We start from the raw sequence: 17497 nt of genomic DNA, 5'->3' as shown, positions 1-17497 counted from the left end.
GGGAGTGTCGATATCCTCAGCACCTGCAGTCGTAGGCTGAAAACCCCAAATTTGCAGAGTCAAATCTGCACCCATCGAGACCACGTAGTCGAAAATGGCCTGCGCAGACCTTTGTCAAAGCCGAACGGTGGCCGATATGACCTCAGAATGAAATTCTGAGAACACCGAGTCCTTCGGGCCTTCCCACAGGATTTGAGGCCGTGTCTTCGCCTGTCAAATTTCACTCCAATCTAAGCTGGTGGCTCTAGCCTCCTGCAGTGCTGCCCCGAGCCTCGATCTGAGCTCTGATACCAGTTGAAGGAGTACGAGCGGAAGTGCGACGCGAGAGAGAGAGTGCAAGAAGAAGAGCACGACGATATGGTGAACTCGCTCTACTGTAATGTGTAGAGCATAGTGAGTTCTTATTAGGTTTTAACAAAGGAATATGTGTACATACCTGGCGGCCCGCCCACTTACCTGGGCGACCACATTGGGCTTTATACCCCAACACATTCCACATCCATACATGATGAGCAGTCCTGATGATGCAGTGCATGCAGATAGCACTGAGGAGGCTAGTACAACCAGGTTTGTGCAGATTTTGTTAGCATTCAGGCATCTCATGTACAACCTACTAGTGTCAAGGCCCAACCTAGCTGGGAGCATTTGCAACAAGGATTGTCAATTGTAAGATGATTGACACTAGCATGATGCATATTGGATAGCTGTCTAGAAATTACATGCAAGCTCTAGCCTGGATACATACGCTCGCTATCATTAGAGCCGATACACTGCGCTGCATGTAGATCAATTGAGCAAAACATGTGCATAGGTTGAGAGAGTCTCTCAACCATTTTCTTATACATACTAGTAGTTTCGCTATTAGGATCCACTTATTGGCACATTCACCTTTAAGTGGGAGTCTGTTAGGGTAAAGGCACTGTGCCTTTTCTCGACCCGAACGTCTAGTGTGTGATTGTCCACTTACCTTATTTTTGTACATATACAGAGAATAAGGGGTAGCTCACTTTGAGACTTGCTCCACCCACACAACACCTTGCACTCTTTCCTACTCCCCTTTCCGCACGTACACACCGGACTACATGTACGCATTTTGTGCACTGCACTCTTCAACTGGGATTTTTAGTCGTACGATGACTGACACTAGCATGATACATAGTGGAGTTTTGCAAACCGTTCAGAGTTGTCTGTGGGATCTACATGCAAGCTATAACATGGATACACACGCTCTCTTATCAATAGAGCCGACACGATTCCATGTAGATCAACTGAGAGAGCCAGTGGGTGTAGATTGAGAGAGTCTCTCAACCATTTTTGTGTACATACTAGTAGTTTAGCTAGTAGGACCCACTTATTGGCACATTCGCCTTCAAGAGGGAGTCTGTTGGGGTAAAGGCGTTGTGCCTTTGGCCAAGCCTGACGATGTCCAATGTTCGGTCATCCATTGGCCTTATTCTTGTACATATACAAAGAATAAGGGGCAACTCATTTTGAGACTTACTCCACCCACACAACACCTTGCACTCTCTCCTTCTCCCCTTCCCTCATGCACACACTGTACCGCACGCACGCATTTTGCGCACTGCACTGTTCACCTCTAGGACTTCAAGAAAAGAAAAGATTAAGTTTAAAAGCATTACTTGAACCATTGTTATTTACCTTCCTTTGTCCAAAACTATTTTGATTGCAATTGCTTGATTTTGCGGTCAATATTGATTATAATGTTGCATCCATCGTTATCCATTGGTGTCATTGGTCCTTAGTTGAAGACTAGTAGGATTTATACGTTGTGATGGTGGAAGAGAAGAATAATTATTTTTTATTGGTTGTTCTATGGATTTGGGTCTTTACCTTTTGTAGCTTCAGCATCATGAGCTAAAGAAATAGCTTCAGCATCATGAGCTAAAGAAATAGCTCTTTCCAATGTATGAGGACAATTTTTTTTTACCTTGACATGCAAAGTATACTTCAAGCCGGCAATATACTTTCATTTGAAAGTAGAGCAAGAAAATTTTTCTACATTTTGGAGAGCAAGTAGAATTTGTCAAAATCTGTATGTGTACTGTGTGACAGTTTGAAGAGTATCACATGCATGTCTAGATTTCTCTTTGGATTGAGAAGGGAGAAAGCAATTCATTACCATTCTTTGAAATTTCTTTCAAGTTCATGGTCAATTGTGTCATTTGCGAGTCATATTCCACCAAAGAGAAGCAAGTTTTGTCGTTTGGTTTGTTGCACAACTGACTTTGTTACGTCCGTTAAACTTTTCTCTTTTTTCCATCTTACTTTATAAAAGTAAATGTTCTTTTAGCGATCTTGTTTTGTTTTGTCTTGGCTTGAGCATCCAATGTATGCTTAATCAATTTGATAAGCCGCTTATCTTTGTTGTCATCTTCATGATTGTGCTTGTGAAAACCTAGCTTTTGTACTTCTCAAGCTTTTCATGAAAATGATTGCGTGCAGCATGTTCCTTTTCAAGCTCTTCAAAAGAATATAAATCTTATATCCCATAAGTAGAGAATTAACTCAAGAAAAAAAATTTAAAAATATTGTCATAAAATCTAATATCTAACCAACCCAAATGATTTTCTCATATTACTGATTATTTAATGTGGGAGAATAAATGGAAACAAGGATTAGAATATAGACATGTGCTTATGGATTTGTCTCAACACGGGGCCAAGGTTAAAAGGGTCCAAATGAGAGATGGTCTGTTGAAGAGCAATGCTACCTAATGGAGCTTAAATACCTTAGGGTTATCTTCATTAAAGACCTCCAAAAGTTAGCGTTAAAAAGTCCTTCGATCTTAGGTAAGCTAGGGCTGACCTTGAGGTGGGAATCCTACCCAAGCATGAGGTGCTTGTCGGCTTGCTAAGTGTTAGTGGGAACCTTGCCCAAAAGCTTGAGGTGTTTCTCACATGCTTAAATGACTAAGGTTCTAGAAGTGTTCAATTCAAAGATAAACTCTCAAGAGGCATCAACGTTTCCATGCTTGATTGACTAAGTGCTTGAAGTATTCAATTCAAACCAAATGACTTCATAAGCATAAAAGACACATGCTCAAATGATCCTCCACATGTGGCCCTCATGATGTGTTTGAATGCTATTGGATAGGTTTTAAATGGGTCCAATGAGAATTTAGATACATAAAATTAAATAATTAAGTTCTTTCTCTCAAAGAGGAAAAAGAGGAAACATGTCCAAATGAAATAATTAAATAATACAAGACAGAGAGAGAGAGAGAGAGAAAGAGAGGTGGACCAAGCATGAGAGGGGGGTATACTCTCTTACACACACACACACACACATTCTCTCATTGTGTGGAGTGCAAAGTGCAAGAGCTCCATCTCCTTCTCCAAGCTTGTTGAGAAGTGGAGAGCCTACACCAACACTCTTGGCTATGGAATGCAAATCCAACCAAGAGTCATGCTTCAATGCTTAAACTTGACATCTTCTTCATCTTTATTACTATGCTATTATGCTATGCTAAGCAAAAAGAGTGATGATAAGTGAGGAACTATTTCTTTCTCTTATGAATGATTCTTCTTCCTCTTCCCTACCCTCATTCCCCGCTAGCACTCTCCACCTTTGAAGGTGTTTGAGGCCTTGGGACCGAGGCTTGGGATAGTTAATTCTTTTTGCAAAGTTTATGTTATGCTCGTGATGCATGAAGCTTTCCATCTTCATAGCATCACCAAGGTCACAAGGAACACAAAGATTGTATTGTACCAAGTCTCTCTTGATGAGAGAATCTATAATACAAACGCCTTTTGGAGGGGGGACCACCAGGCTTCAAGTAAATCTGATCCTCAACTATTGTCATGTTCTTGAATACTCTCTCTCTTGCAAAAGTATTGTTCATGCCAAGTTAATTAAGTACTATGTTTATGTTGCTACCATCAATTAAGTTCACCCTCTTTGTTCTCAAAGTAATCTCACAAAAATTCTCACTCTAATTCTCTTAATTCCACTATTCTCAAAGTTCATAGGCCATTTCTATTACATTGGTATCAGAGCATTTGGTTTCTCTTTTCTTGCTCAAGAAGAGAGGTCCTTAAGTAGCCTATTAATGGTTGACATTGTTAATTATATTAGGGCAAGCGGGATTGGGACCTATTATCGGTTTTGTTGAACCCACTATGTCGGATATGGTGCACACCTCGAGAGCTTTGGTCTTAATAATGGGGTCTTTTTAGACTTGCCTATGGCTTTACCATCATTGAGCCATAAGAAGTCTGAAAAGAGCTATCCCTTGGCAATTCTGCTATGATAGACCCACTCCACTACTCTCTATAATTAACCAATTCGAGCCATGGGTGTAGATACTTAAGTGCTTATTTTCAAAGTCTAAGAGGAGTAGCAACTAAGGTTTTGAATTGCCAAAGGATACACTAAGTAAATGCATAAGTATAATTAGCATGGCTGACAATAACCAAGAGAGTAGAATGAATATTGATAACTTTGATTTTGCACATGAAGGTGCTAATGATGATGCCCCCATGTTTACCAATTATCTTGTTACTAGGTTGCATCACGCTATAGGAAACCCTACTTTGCAAGCCAAAGTTACCCAGCAACTTCGTGCTTATGGGATTTCCCTTCCTCTCCAAGAGGAGAGAGAGTTTAGGAGGTCTCTTGATGAGACTCCCAAAAGAAGACTCTCTCCCATAAGAGAGGAGGAATCCAAAGAACGAGAAAGAAGTGAATCCCTAAGTTCCACTAAAGATGTGGCTCCATGAAGATGACGGTCTAGACTATCGCCAACTCCTCCCAAGAGAAAATGGTCAACCCATCGTCCTTCTCCTGGTCACTCAGAAAGGGAAGAGAGGAAACAAAGGAAGAAAAGGGCAAGAAAGAGGTCACCCTCTTCTCCTTGTTTTCTCACCTATGATGTTACCTTTGGTGCCACCGACAAAGTATTGGCCTTCATCTAACAATTTGATGTGGCCTTTGGAGACGAGGGCTTCACGGAGTCCTCCAAGCTACGCCATGTAGCTATGTACTTCTAGTCTGCTCGTCAATGGTGGGTTAGCTTTCGTGGCAACAACAAGGCCCCAAAGACATGGAAAACTCTACGAGTTTCTATCATGAAGCAATTCCTTGCAAGCAATGCAAAGGACAAAGTGCTTACTGAATGGCAAAGTTTGAAGCTACTCTTTAACGAGTCTATCCACAAATATGTAAACAAGTTTTGGATTTACATCTCAAAGCTACAGTCTTTCAAAGGATACACTTCTCCGAACAAAAGCAACAATTTTGTGTGGTTACCTGAAAAAATGGCCGAGTATGTCAACTCACAACGGCCTATCACCGAATCCATCCACCACACTATGGTTGCTTCAAGGATCACTTTCCAGAAAGGGGTGAGAAGAAATTTCAAGCCCATGGAAAACAAAGATCAAAATGAAGCTAAAGGGAAGAGCAATGCTCAAAACTCTTCCCAAGGCAACACCAACACCAACAACAACAAGGCCAAGAAGAAAGGAGCTTACAAAGGTAAAAATAAGCTCTCTCCCAAAGAATTAGAGGCCTTTCATAAAGACCTTAAATGCTTTAAGTGTGGGGAGCAAGGACATGGTTATTGTTCTTGCCCCAAAAGAAATGTACTCAATGACACTCCTAGAGCTTCCATGGTTGAAGCTCCAAAAGAGGATACTCATTGCAAAGCCTCATACCTCTCCCATGCTTGGGGAAAAGTAAGGGAGCATGATGCCCTTGTTCTCTTGACTCTAGCTCTACTTACAACTTCATATCAACGGAGTTGGCCGCTAAGTTGGGCATTCAAGCTTTCGAGATGGGAGATATTGTAACTATTAATGGAGATTTCAAGGGATAGCAAGCCTCCTTACTCCCTTGATTGGGAAGTTGAAGCTTCATTTCCAAAGCTACGTCTACAAAGAAGACTTTTTTTTATCTTCCTCTCCAACATGAGGATATTATCCTAGCGGCTCCATGGTTCAACCGTATGGCTGCCAACATGAAGTTCCCTGAAAGGAGAATATATTTCACGTACAGGGAAAAGAGCATATACATAAATGCTAATGATTCAGGGAACACCATATCCCTGGTAAATACGCTTGTTTTTGATAAGTCAATGAAAAGCTCTATTTTTGTGTGTATGATTTTTGTTAGAGAATTTGTAAATGATTCTAATGTTTTCACAAGAAGCAATAAAGGGAATCAAGAGGAATTAGAGTTGTCTAATTTCCTAAATGGATTCCAAGATGTTTTCATTGATGACATCCCTAGTGACCTACCTCCAAAATGAGGGGATGATGACCATGCAATAGAGCTTCTACTAGGAAGCTCACCGCCTAATAAACCTCCTTATTGAGTTTCACAAGCTCAACAAGTGGAGATCATGAGGCAAGTGCATAAATTGGTGGAAAAAGGGATGGTGAGGCCTAGCTCCTCTCCATTCTGTTCACCAGTACATTTAGTGCAAAAGAAAGACTATAGAGCACTAAATAGGATCACTATTAAAAAAAGATTTCCCGTGCCGCCAGTAGAAGATCTATTTCATAAGTTACAAGTTTTGGCCTGGTAAATGCTCCAGCCACATTCAAACTCACGATGGACAAAAATCTTCATGCCACTCAAAGTCTCTTGACAAGTACAAGTGACACCTTGAGGTAATGTTTCAAGTTGTGAGAGAGAACAAGCTTTTCATTAATCAAAAGAAAAGTGAATTTTTCCTACAAGAGATTCAATATTTAGGTCACATTATCTCTCAAGATGGTATATGTATGAATCCATCAAAGTTGGAGGTAATAAAAGCATGGCCTAATCCAAGGAAGCTACATGAGCTAAGAAGCTTTATTGGTATGTGTACATACTATAGACGGTTCATAGCAAAACTCTCTCAAATAGTAGGACCATTGCATGACTTAACAAGGAAGAACGTTAAGTACTCATGGACTGCTAAAGAACAAAATTCTTTTGACAAGCTCAAAGAGAAGCTTACCTCCCAACCAATCCTTATGCTTTCGGATCTCTCAAAGTCATTTGAGGTCCAATGTGATGCTTGTGGTGATTGCCTTCGAGCAGTTTTTCTTTAAGAAGGGCATGCCATAGCATATGAGAGTCGAAGGCTCAATGCCGATGAACGGGTCTTGGTCATATACGAAAAAGATCTTTTAGCTATTCTACATGCCCTAGAAACATGGAAGCACTATCTCTTGGGGGCTCCATTCATCCTACGAATGAATCGCAAAGCCTCAAGAACTTCATGACGCAAACCAAGTTTTCTGACAAAAAAATGAGGTGGGGAAATTTTCTTTCACAATTTAAATTTCATATTGCTCACATTGTTGGCAAGCACAATCAAGTGGTCGATACACTTTCACAACGACCAAGGGTAAATGTGGTGTCTATAGCAACTCACAATGATCTATCTTTTATGATAGATGAGTATGCTATTGACCAAGACTTTAAGTAGGTAATTACAACCTTTGCATTAGGGGGGGGAAAAAGAACCATTCACCTTGAACAATGGTTATCTTCCAAATGGAAATAGGCTATGTGTTACTCACCAATACAATGAGAAAGTCATGTATGAATCCCATGCTTCTCCTTATGCTTGGTAAAGAGGGATTCCATAATCTACTCTTCGAGGAGTAGAAATGTATTTCTATTGGTCTACCATGAAAAGTAAACATACAAGCGTATGTTTCAAAATGCGTGATATACCAAAAATTGAAATTTGATAGAGGGAAGCAACTTGGATTGTTTCAGTCGATAGGCTTAGCAAGAAAACACACTCTATGCCTGTCAAAAAGACTATTAAGGCACATCAAACGGCAACCCTCTTTAGCTCTCAAATTTTCAAGTATCATGGCTTGCCAACATCCATAGTGTCAGACAAAGATCCTAGAATGACCAGTAATTTTTAGAAGTGTCTCTTTGAGAATTTAGGAAGTAAATTAAATTTCTCTTTTGCCATATCATCCACAAATGGATGACCAAAGTGAAATAACTAATCTAACGATTCTTGAATCTACTAAAAGCCTATGTCATGGAAGTAGATCAACGTTCTCATTGAGAGAAGTACCTACCTCTTATAGAGTATGCGTACAATGACATTGTACATACTTCTATGGGGAAAGCACCTTTTGAGGTTAAAAAGAGAAGATCCAAAAGTCCCTTGCTACTTAAAGTATATGAAAAGACCTTCACTGCTAATGAATATAGCCGATACTTACAAGAGTCTTTTCCAAAGATTAAAAAGGTCATATCCATCTCAGAGCAAAGGCAAAAAGGGCTGTTGCTAATAAGCACAGAAGAGCCTTAGCCTTTAATAAAAATGATTGGGTCTTACTAAAGTTTCTCAAGGCTCATCTAAGGCATACTACGAGCAAGAATCCTGCGAGCCACCAAGAGTATTATGCTAAACTAGCAAAAAGATATTATGGTTCCTTCTTTTAAAATTCTTAAGCCAATCAATGAGATGGCTTATTAATTAAAGTTTCCCAAACATTGGCTCATTCACAATGCTAACCATGTGAGCCTACTCAAGCTTTACAAAGGAGAGCCACCAAAAGAACCAATAATGGAGGACCCTCCAGAGATCGAAGATCAAGAAGAGGTATTGCGGCCGGAATCAATTCTTCGACACGAAGACAAGGTACTAAGAAACGGTAACGTTATCCAACGATATGTTGTTAAGTTTAACAATTATCCTTTTAAGGATGCTAGATGCATGCAAGGAACCTAGCTTAAGGATAATATGAACCTTGTCAATGCTTACAATGCTACACTAGAGTAAGCAGATGAAAATGCATTTTAAATGAACAATGTTTTTGTCTTATAAGACCCGTTCTCTTTCTTTTATTGTGCACAAAATGTAAGAAGTGTGCATGCTTAGGATCATGTTCGTGGTGACAACGTCTCCCAAACACCAAGTAGAACTTGTTACTCTACTTTGGAAGTATGATATGGATTAAAGAGCAGACATGCTTACGGCAGCTAAGTCTCTCGAGCACCAAATGGATTAGTCATCCATTCTAAAATGATGTCATAGGGTTAAAAGGGATCCTCTACCCGCTATGAAACATGGACTAAAGACTAGGCTTTATTTTCTCTACCTCATAGTCAAGGACGAATATGATTTCAAGAGAGAGGTAATGTCATAAAATCTAATTTCTAACCAATCCAAATGATTTCTCATATTAAACTGATCATTTAATGTGGGAGAATAAATGGAAACAAGGGTTAGAATATAGACATGTGCTTATGAATCTGTCTTAACACGGGGCCAAGGTTAAAGAGGTCCAAATGAGAGATGGTCTGTTAAAGAGCAATGCTACCTAATGGAGCTTAAAGACTTAGGGTTAGCTTCATTAAAGACCTCCAAAAGTTAGTGTTAAAAAGTCCTTTGATCTTAGGCAAGCTAGGACTGACCTTCAGGTGGGAATCCTACCCAAGCATGAGGTGCTTGTTGACTTGCTAAGTGTTAGTGGGAACCTTACCAAAAAGCTTGAGGTGCTTCTTCTCACATGCTTAAATGACTAAGGTTCTTGAAGTGTTCAATTCAAAGAAAACTCTCGAGAGGCATCAATGTTTCCATGCTTGATTGACTAAGTGCTTGAAGTATTCAATTCAAACCAAATGACTTAATAAGCTTAAAAAACACATGTTCAGATCCTCCACATGTGGCCCGCATGATGTACTTGAATGCTATTGGATAGATTTTAAAGGGGTCCAATGATTAGATACATAAAAATAAATAATTAAGTCCTTTCTCTCAAAGAGGAAAAAGAGGACACATGTCCAAATGAAATAATTAAATAATACAAAAGAGAGAGAGAGAGAGAGAGAGAGGTGGACCAAGCATGAGAGGGGGGTATACTCTCTTACACACACACCACACACACACACACACACATTCTCTCATTGTGTGGAGTGCAAAGTGCAAGAGCTCCATCTCCTTCTCCAAGCTTGTTGAGAAGTGGAGAGCCTACACCAACACTCTTGGCTATGGAATGCAAATCCAACCAAGAGTCGTGCTTCAATGCTTAAGCTTGCCATCTTGTTCATCTTCATTACTATGCTATTATGCTATGCTAAGCAAGAAGAGTGATGATAAGTGAGGAACTATTTCTTTCTCTTATGAATGATTCTTCTTCCTCTTCCCTACCCTCATTCCCCGCTAGCTCTCTCCACCTTTGAAGGTGTTTGAGGCCTTGGGACCGAGGCTTGGGATAGTTAATGATTTTTGTAAAGTTTATGCTATGCTCGTGATGCATGAAGCTTTCCATCTTCATAGCATCACCAAGGTCACGAGGAGCACAAAGATTGTATTGTACCAAGTCTCTCTTGATGGGAGAATCTATAATACAAACGCCTTTTGGAGGGGGGACCGCCGGCTCCAAGTAAATCCGGTCCTCAACTATTGCCATGTTCTCTAATACTCTCTCTTTTGTAAGAATATTTTTCATGCCAAGTTAATTAAGTACTATGTTAATGTTGCTACCATCAATTAAGTTCACACTCTTTGTTCTCAAAGTAATCTCACAAAAATGCTCACTCTAATTCTCTTAATTCCGCTATTGTCAAAGTTCATAGGCCATTTCCATTACAAATATAGATGTAAATCCAAAATATATGCAAGAGTTAAATTGTAAAAAAGAAAAAGAGTATAAAAAAATGAATAAGATGATACCTGTGTATGTTGAACGAGCCAAAATTTTTCTAAGAAGACTCCAGTGATTATGCAAAGCCTTTGAACAATTCAAAACAGTGAATAGAAGCAATTGAGAGAACATCTTCTTGTTTTGTTGATGATTGTAGGCAATTTGATTGACTTTGAGGCTAATTTTCGACACTTTTTGGTTGTTCTTTGTGAGTTTAAGCGGTGCATGAATTGTCTTTGTTACTTTTCTTCAATTGCTTACATCATTTTCTTATAAGTAGGTTGCTCGTAGTTGTGATTGAAATTATTGAGATGAGGAAGCTTGTTGTCCTTGAATCTTTAGCAAGAGAGAGCCTGCCAAAAGAAATCTTCTTGAAAGTCATCATGCCAAAATTTATTTGATTTGCCCACAAAAAACAATCTCCTTTGCTTCTACACGTTGCCTAGAGAGTTTTCAAAGCTCTCACACCACTGTTGGCTTCCTGATATCTTCTCAACACTTTCAACATAGCTTTGATTTATTAAACCAAAAATAAATTCATCAAAACAATTGATTGAATAATCACAATATACAAAGAGAACTGTTGGAATTAGGGTTGCAAGAAAATACACACAGCTTGGAGAAGATGAAGAAAGCTCAAGGCACACAACAGAGAGTATATTACTTAGTGTGAAATGGAAAGATTAGTTAGCCCAAGAGTGATGGGCGTATATGCAATGAAGGGGGGGAAACCTCCTAGAGAGGGGAAAAATGCCCCGGCGGTCCTAAGTGTGTTCACACACATCACTACCACATGTATATTGTAACAAATCCCCCCTGGAGTGATGTGGTGAACGAGAGCTAACACATAGTGTAAAGGGAAGTTCCATGCCCTAGGACATGATCAATCCACAAAGGGGAGTGAGCCCAAAGATTTGTGGAAAGCTTCAAACTTCTCACGAGACAATGCCTTTGTGAAAAGATCTGCAAGGTTGTCTTGTGTTGGCACATAAGCCAAGCTGATCTCTTCTACTAAGAGCCTCTCCCTGACATAGTGGTAATGCACCTCAATGTGCTTTGTGTGAGCATGAAAATCTAGGTTTCATGCAATTGTCAATGTGCTCTGACTGTTAGTGTAGGTAGTGTTGGCAGTGTCCTGTCCAACACCTAATCACCCATAAGGCGTCTGATCCATACACACTCAACTGTAGCTGTGATGAAGATTGCCCTGTACTCAGCCTCACAATTGGAAGTGGCCACAGTAGGTTTCTTCTTGCTCACCCATGATATGCATGAGCTGCATGGCATGAAACAACAACCACTTGTGGACACTCATGTGTCGAAACAACCAGCCCAATCTGAGTCCAAAAAAGCATGTAAGTCTGGCGGCAATGATCCCCCCTTGGGATAAAATAAACCAAGATGTAAAGTGCCACTCAAGTAGCGGAAAATCCTCTTGACAACCTGCCAATGCTTAGACCCTGGGCTATGCAAAAATCTGCTGACCTGTGAGACTGCAAAGTAAATATCCGGCCTCGTGCTGCATACATTAATGAGGCATCCAACAACAGTTTGGTAAAGAGTGACATCAACAGGATCACCAGCATCATGAAGACTCAATATCAAACCTCTTTCCATGGGAGTGGCAATAGGTTTGCAATCCTCGAGTTCAAACTTACATACCAATGTCTCTATGTAACTTTTCTAACACAAGGCGATACCACCATCACATTGCTTAAACTGTATACCCAAATAATGATGCAACAACCCCAAATCTTTCATCTTGAAAGTAGCATTCAAATCAACCTTAAATTTAGCAATATGTCTCTCATTTGGTCCAGTGATCAACAAATCATCTACATAAAGAACCACAATAAGAAGTACATCACCCTCACGCTTTACATACAATGTGCTTTCTGTTGGACTGTTAATAAAAGCCTCGTTGCACCAAATGAGTGTCAGCCTTCTCATACCAAGCATGAGGAGATTGCTTCAACCCATACAAAGCTTTGTTACATTTGCACACCTTATCCTCTTGTCCTTTCTTGACAAAACCACGAGGTTGTGTTACATAAAATTCCTCAAATATGTCACCATTCAAAAAAGCAATAACAATGTTTGATTGATGTACATCCCAACCAAAATGAGATGCCAATGCACATAGAAAATGCACAGTAGTCATACGACAAGTGGGAGCAAAAGTCTCTTCGTAGTTTATGCCTTTTTGTTGTGTATAACCATTTGCAACAAGTCAAGCCTTATAGCGATCAATCTCACCATTCGGCTTGCGTTTCAACTTGTAAACCCACTTCATACCAATGGCCTTTTTGCCAAGAGGCAAATCACATAAAGTCCACGTGTCATTTTCCATAAGTGCATCATATTCTAATTGCATGGCAGCCATCCAATTTTCTAAATTTTGTGCTTCATCAAAAGATAGAGGTTCCTCAACATCATGTAAGCTAGACATAGTCAAAGCATAACAATCTGAGGCATAATATGCATGGTGAGAGCCTGAACGAGTGCGACTAGACAAAGGTGCATCCAATTTACTGTCACGTAATGTATGCAATAGCCATTTTGTCATACCTCTAACCTGCTCATTTTTAGCCCTATCCTCATCAAGTACATAATGTACATCTGCATCAGTAATAGACTGATTTGTAACATTTTTAGAAACCCCCATAGGCTGTACATTTGCCTCATTGGAATCTACATGCAAACTTCCACCACTAAAAAGAGGCAACAAAGTGTCATAAATGTCCTTTGAGCTTACATTATCGTCTCTAGTACATGACAACAAGCCCTGAATAGAATCTTCCACAAACACAATATCCTGTGAAACTGGAATACACTTTTTTTGTGGATGATACAACCTGTAACCTTTGCTTTCAGCACTATAACCAACAAAATACATTTGACAGCCTTATCATCCAATTTTCTATGTTGTGTTTGTGGCACCAAAGCATATGCCAAACACCCAAAAACACGCATGTGCTCAATAGAAGGCTTTCTATCATGCCATGCTTCAAATGGAGTCATAGACTGCAAAGCTTGCGTAGGACACATTTGAAGTACATAAGTGGGCCTCAGGCCAAAAAGAATGTGGAAAAGCTTGACTTTTGACCATACATCGTGCCATTTTTGTAAGTGACCTATTTTTCCTCTCAGCAACACCATTTTGATGAGGCATATAAGGCATTGTACATTGGTGTTTTATCCCATGACTAGCCAGAAATGCATTAAATTCATGAGACATATACTCCCCCCTTGATCAAAACGAGGGTGCCCATAGTACATTTCGAGAAATTTTCAGCCATAGCCAAAAATTGTTTGAAGCACATAAACACTTCGGACTTTGCTTTAAGCGGATATACCCATGCATGCCTGGAGTAATCATCAATAAAAGTCACAAAGTAAAGGTAATTGCCCAAGGACGGAGTTTGCATGGGTCCACAAACATCACTATGCACAAGCTACAACCTGCATGTGGCCCTAACCAAACCATCCTTTGGAAACTTAGAGCGCTCCATCTTACCCAAAATACAGCCTTCACAAACATGTTTGAAAGGTGCTTCAAGAGGCGGCAAAGAAGCAACCATATCAAATTTCTGCAAACGCAGCAAACTGGCAAAATTCAGATGACCAAAATGTGCATGCCAAAGTTTTGCATATGAAATAGCCTTTGAATCCACAACTGCATTTGCAAAATTTTGCCCACACTTTTCATACAAAGTGAGCTTATACACCCCAGGGCAGAAAATGCTAGATGCAACAATTTCATCACCAAAACTGGGATCATGTACTGTATATCTGTCATCCACAAATTTGACTACAAGACCAAGTCTAGCAAGTGCAGATACAGACAAAAGATTCTTCTTGATCCCAGGTACATAGAGTGCATCAACAAGTGTGAAAGAACTACCATTTGTAGCAGTAAGCACAATCTTTCCAACTCGTTGAACCGAGATAGAGACATTGTTGGCACAAGTGACTGAATTCCCATGAGGGATAGACTCAAGAGAGGTGAACAAGTCATGATGTGAGGTAATGTTCTTTGAGGCACGACTATCAAAATACCACACATGTGAATCTGCAGCAACTGACATGCATGCATCATGGAAAACATGATCATAAGTGCACTCTGCACTAAAATCCCATTCTGCATCAACATCAATATCATAGTCTCCTTTCACAGAAGACTCAACAATAGCTGCATTTGTAGTGGAACCAACATTTGCATTGGAGCCACCCTCTTTATTCTTAGCCTCTTTGGCCTTCAACTTAGGACACTGCTTGATCATTCCAATGAAGGTCACTCTTATTGAAGTGACCACTCACAACAATTATAGCAGAGGCACACACAACAATTATAGTCTCTCTTGTGCCTTTGGCTTACATATCCTAAAGATAGTCTCCTCCTTTCTTTCTCATTCATACCTTTTAAGGTTTGTTTTAGTGGAAAATAAATTCAAGTCATATATATTGTAAGTTAAAAGTATTGTTTCACAACTTTCAAGTGGTGATTTTCCTTTACCCCTTGATAAGACACACTTTTTCCATACACTCTAGGCTACAACCAAGAAACAGACTAGAATGCAAAGTTTCAAGGCAAGCCTTCCAATCAGATAAATTTGAAAAGTGGTGTCTTTAAGAATTTGCCACTTAGTAAGGAAAAAGTCCAAAACAATGGAAACACTTGCAAACTAAGGACATCTTACCCTAGGTTGCAATGACCGCTTCTTATTTTAAAGGTTATCTCATACCGCAATGAGATGAAAACTCATCATGACTGGCAAATGATAGTGCTTAGAAATATTGTCTGCAAAAAATATACATGTCCCTTCGTGACAATTCTTAATGGGAATTTTTGCAAAAGAAACTATAATATATTTACAATAGTTTCATTCAAGTTAAAATTGGATATTTTCCTCTTCTTGCTCCTCACAAATGGCTGTTTTGAATTTCTAAATGGTAAATCATCCAAAACTTTTCTTATGTAATTCAATACCCCATAATGTAAAGGTACTATAGCAAGACAACATGCACTGTTGGGGAACCTCTAGGAGTGCCTCAATCAATGAGAAATTCAGAGAGAGAGCACAATATACATGGCCGATATGATGATGAAGATCATAGTGTACATGATCGACATGAAAGAAGGTATGAACAACTAAGAGACCATGACATAGGGGATGAATGTCGAAGGGATCGTTGTTAAAGGGAGGATTCAGAGAGAGCATGATGATGATGATGAATGCAAAGATCAAAGTAGGAGGGATCAAGACGATATAGTTATTTGATATTCAAAAGAGCTTTGACCACAAGAACTTGAGTCATACTTAGGTAGGGCAAGATTTGACAAGATTCTCATGCAAGCCAAAAAAATAAACCAAAATAAAAAATAAAAAATCCCTTCGCTATTGTTGGCACTTCTTGATTGGCTTTTTTGGCACTACTAGAGTGCTTCAACAAAGGCCAGCTATGTCAGCTATCACAAGGGATCGAGAACTTGCATGGATCATCCTCAGTTCATGGTGGCAAACTGTAGCTGCCTCTTTTCTGCCTTCGACTAGAGTTTAGTTTCCACTTGGTGTAATTTGCTGGTCGTGCTAGTGTGCAGTTGAGAGTCATGGGGCCAACGAGCTATAAACAATTAGCTATTGCATCATTAGATTTTGCTAACATCTGCCAACAACAGAGAGATGCTTGCAACATAATGCACAAAGGCTCAAGATAAATTGCAAGTGACCAGCCTTGTCGTTTTTTCCACGTGATAGTTTTTATGTAAAGCCCCCCCCCCCCCCCCCAACCCCCCGTCCCTACGGAGTGCACTGGGTGCCAAGAGCGGGCATGGCGGTGAGCAACATGTAAAACCTTCATTCGAGCTTCTCTCCATTTGGTGCATTTTTCCATCGCGATGAAATTTCCTCTTGCACATTGTCTTCCTTGGTTGGCGCAATGAAAAGTGTGAATACCAACATTTTTATCACTTTAGTGTGGGGCCGCTCAAGGCTCAAAAAAAGGTATCCAAAACGTGTTCAAATCAAACAAGTGATAAAATCACTAGGCCTGTCCATAGTAGAAATTTATTTTGATAGGCAATTTTCGAAGCCCCCTTTCATATGCTTTGTGTAATGCGATCAACTTACATAATTTTCCATATGTAACATAAATTCAAGGGTATAAACACAAAAAATGGCATACAATTTCGAGATTCTAGAATGTCAAATGACAAGAGGTTTTTTTGAAGCACCTTTTTGGAAAGGCAAAATAGCCCTTGACAAGAAAAAAAGGTGTCAAGTTTAGGAGTTGAGAGTCTAGATCCTACTTTAAAAGCTCTACATTTCTAAGATTTTTTATATAAAAAAAGTGAAAGAGTCACAACGGCTTTCAAAAACAATAAGAAAGTGATAAAATTGTTAGGTTGAATTAAGCTGGTATCAGTGTTTGGGAAAGGATTGCCTCAGCTTAGTCTTGAGCCGATTGAAAATCGAGACTAGCTAGCTGCAAACCATGGTAAATGAAAGAAAACCGATGAAATATGTGAGAAAGTCGTCCAAAAAATTTTGAAGATCTTGAAATTTCTGCTAGAATTTTTGGTTTTCTTCTTTGTGAGGAGGAAACTCGATTAACACTCGCTTAATTAAAGATACTGATAGCCGTTTTTTGGCTTTCCATAATTGCCATAGTGAGCTACCTCACCCTACCAAAATCAACCAAACACTGTGGCTATCCCTACCATTTCATTGTACATAGGCGTGTGTGAGTTAGGGGACTTTTCTCATATTTTCTTAAAAACCCTCAATTAGCTAGTCACTGGGCTAGTTGAGCCAAAAAATTAAAACAAATATATAAAAAAAGGTATATTATGGCCTCTTTGTGTG

Source organism: Adiantum capillus-veneris, chromosome 1 (assembly GCF_014529385.1).
Source record: "Adiantum capillus-veneris isolate H3 chromosome 1, ASM1452938v2, whole genome shotgun sequence".
Taxonomy (NCBI): domain Eukaryota; kingdom Viridiplantae; phylum Streptophyta; class Polypodiopsida; order Polypodiales; family Pteridaceae; genus Adiantum; species Adiantum capillus-veneris.
Note: the sequence above shows the minus strand (reverse complement) of the source record.